Raw genomic sequence first — 3691 nt, 5'->3', positions numbered from 1 at the left:
TGAGGTAATAGCACAAAGGCAGTTAAATTTGAGTGAGGTTCTGAAGGATAAGGATGTCTACAGGAGACTGCGGGGAGAAGTACATTTCTGTGAAAGGTACAGTGAGAAAACTATAGTGTATTCTCAAGTCAAGTGAAGTCACTCAGTTGTGTCCGACTCTTTGCGACCCCGTGGACTATAGGGTACCAGGCTCCTCCGTCCATGGGATTCTCCAGGCAAGAATACTGGAGTGAGTTGCTATTTCCTTCTCCAGAGGACCTTCCCGACCCAGGGATTGAACCCAGGTCTCATGCATTGCAGGCAGATGCTTTAACCTCTGAGCCACCAGGGAAGCCCAGAGTGTATTCTAGAGGACTAGAAATGTATATGGGAAGAAGGGAACAAGGGATAATAGATGGAATATGTGAATGTAGAACATAATTTGGGAAAGAAGTCTAAGGTTAGACTGTGTGGGACTTTGAATTTCATGATAGTGACTGTTGAACCTTTCTTATAAGCAGTCAGATGTTTTACTTATTGCAGTGGTTAATCTAAATAGAGTGCTGGTAGAGTAACGTTGGGTTGGCCAAAAAGTTCATTCTGGTTTTTCCATAAGATGTTAGAGAAAAACTCAGATACACTTTCTGGACATCCCAATATTTTTCCCTTGAAAAAAAAAATACTGTAATATGTTCATATACTGACTTATTAAAGTAAGGTTTATCCAAGCAAGACTTCCCTGGTGGCTCAGATGGTAAAGCATCTGCCTACAATGCAGGAGACCCAGGTTCAATCCCTGGGTGGGGAAGATACCCTGGAGAAGGAAATGGCAACCCATTCCAGTACTCTTGTCTGGAAAATCCCATGGACACAGTCCACAGGGTCACAGAGTTGGACACAACTGAGTGACTTCACTTTTATCCAAGTAATAAAATAGTGAAGGCAATATGCTACCTCACAGAACATGAACATATGAAGTATGCTTCCTTCACTATTTTTATTTGGATAAACCATAACTTCAATAAGCTATTGTATTATTCTTATCAATTTCCCATAATTGTAGAATTACTGAAGTGCAGAAATACAGAAGAAATTTTAGGATATTTGCTCAAACCATTTACAGAGTCAGTCAATCAAACTGTGTAATATTAGAAGAGTTTGTTCATGGATTTCTGAGATAGCATTTTCTGTGTTTGTAACTCTTTCTTATAAAATGTTCTTGGAGGAAAGGAGACAGTTTACTTTCTATTTGTATGGACTATATAAATGTTAGAAGTTGAGCCATATATGCATAAAAGGAAAGTGTTTGAAGCAAATCTGTGGCACTCATTGAGAACCAAGATTTTCTTTCACAAGCTGTTGATCTCTATGTCTAGAACTATTTGTGTCTCAAAAAAAAAAATTCTTTTTCTCTTACCTATTCTTATTTGTGTTTTTTTTTTTCCCTACAGTATTCATGTTTAGCAGATTTCTAATAATAAAAAAAAAAATTACCTTTTCAATTCATATAGTTGAGAAGTACTTTTGAAACAAAGCAAGTCCCAGCATTTGTCCTGGGATTAACACATAGCCATTTACAAAATGTTTCCTTTTTTCTCCTGAAGCTACCTTTCACTTTCACAGTGGTTTTCTCAAATTTTTGAATTAGATGATTAAATAGCACTTTTTCATTTTACTATTTCTTGCATTTTCTATTATCTGTACTTAGCCAAATTTACATATTATTTGGTTTTCCAATGTATATTCTGCCCTATGATTGCAATGTGAGAGACTCGCATTCAATCCCTGGGTCAGGAAGATCCCCTGGAGAAGGAAATGGCAAGCCACCCCTATATTCTTGCCTGGAGAATCCCATGGAGGGAGGAGCCTGAGAGGTTACAGCCCATGGAGTTGCAAAGTGAGTGACTAAACTGAGTGACGAAAACTACTATATAATTGATCTATTTGAAAGGCACGTCATCTTCAGATTAGCTGTCTCTATTTTGAACTTAATCCAAAATTAAAAGTTTAATTTAGTGTGTATGATTAGGTTGACTGGCCTATATTTCACACTGTGAGTAAGAAAGAACTGAATCCCAAATTCAAATTTTTTTAGAAAAATAGTAAGTTACAAATGGAAAAAGATGGGAGCTGCAATTCTATTTTAAGAGGAGGTCTGGGTAGGTGGTAAGATTTATGGTAACATTTTATTATTCACCTGTAAAATATTAAGTACATTCTAACATAACATGAACCCTCTTATAAGTCACAAATTCAATAGCTTAGGCACGCCAGCAGTCTTTCTTTCTTCTTCCCTCTCCTCATTCTTTCTTCTGTACTACTCAGGAAGGGCAGTCAGGCCACACATACCTGTCAAGAAGATGTGGCTATCTATTCAAGAGGCCAAATTATCAATGGTGACTTACATTTAAACTTTAGATATCTAGTCATTTTCTATTTACCTTATGTTGTTTAGTAACTGTGAATGAAAACTTCACAAACAAAACTTGAGAATTACAAATAAAGAAATCTCTCCAAGAAAAGATACCTAAAAGGAAATGTCAAAACAAAAATGGCCAAGTGAACAAGTATATCCTGCATATTCTGAGGTCACATGAAAATGTAAAGGAGTCAGGATGACCTGTAGTAAAGAAACAACATTAATTACAATTTCCCATTAGTGGATAAATCATGATGTCAAGGTCACATGATATTTGATGATGCTATTACTGCAAGTGTCGTATGGAACATATTACATGAGTATAGCTGCAGTCTCCCATTATTACAGATATCACCTGAATTTTGTAAGGACATACGTTTCAAAGGAGGTATATGAATTAAAATGACATGCTCATAAATTTGCAAAGAGCTACCAGGGAAGCCCTACATTATAGTGTATTACCTACTGAACAATTACAGGTCCCTGAAGTAGAAAGGGCAAAATTATTACTCCTTCAATAGAAAGAAATCTCAAAACTTCAAGTGATTTTATAATAAATAAAATATAAATCAGTGACAAACACCCAGGGTTCCACTGTCCAGGTACCATGACCTTTCCCCTCCTCCAGCCCGAATTTCCCAGAAACAACTAAGGCAATAGACTATGTGACCATATTTTAGGTCCAAACTCTAGACCCCATGAGGGAAGCTCAGCCTCATAGGTGGCCATTACAGACAACATTAAAAAATGGAAATAGCATTCTCCCTGGCACTGAATTTGCCTTGAACTCCAGCACAGCCCTTTAGAAGCTATAAATTGTTCAACAAGTTGTTTAATCTCTCTGAGCCTCTGTTTGGCAAAATAGGCTTATTAAGGCCTACCTTCACAGGATTTTGGTAAGGATTTGAGAAGGCATACTTATTTTTGTATATTTGTTTTGAATGAGACTGCTACTATTATAAATTTAAAGTGGTCATTTAATTAATCCTCTAATGACAAAAGGAATCAAATGATATTCTCCTAATCAGATGATATTTTCATATATTCTCCTGATATAGACACTAAAGATTAGATATGCCAAGTAACTTGTTCAATATAACACTACTGGGAGAGTGACAAAGTCAGCGTGCAACCCTCATAAGTATAACTTTAAATCTCTTTTTATTTTTGACTTTAACATGGAAATTGTAGCCCTGACGAGGGAAAGATGAAGGTCAAAAATAAACAAAAAGCAAAATGAGACTAACCTGTTAATTTTAGCCTTCTTTGTTGACTCAAAATAACATTCTTAAA

The 3691-nt window shown here is 36.2% G+C and overlaps 1 non-coding gene across 1 annotated transcript; it reads left to right on the top strand.

Moving 5' to 3' along the window:
- The first annotated feature begins 715 nt into the window (after nt 1-715).
- On the top strand, nt 716-787 carry TRNAC-ACA (transfer RNA cysteine (anticodon ACA)). Its single transcript has one exon. It is a non-coding gene; the product is annotated as a tRNA-Cys (tRNA).
- Nucleotides 788-3691: the final 2904 nt, after the last annotated feature.

The sequence above is a fragment of the Odocoileus virginianus genome, chromosome 19, assembly GCF_023699985.2.
Source record: "Odocoileus virginianus isolate 20LAN1187 ecotype Illinois chromosome 19, Ovbor_1.2, whole genome shotgun sequence".
In the NCBI taxonomy this organism is placed as follows: Eukaryota; Metazoa; Chordata; class Mammalia; order Artiodactyla; family Cervidae; genus Odocoileus; species Odocoileus virginianus.
The sequence above is the reverse complement of the archived record's forward strand: the minus strand, read 5'-3'. Positions and strand labels throughout refer to the sequence as shown.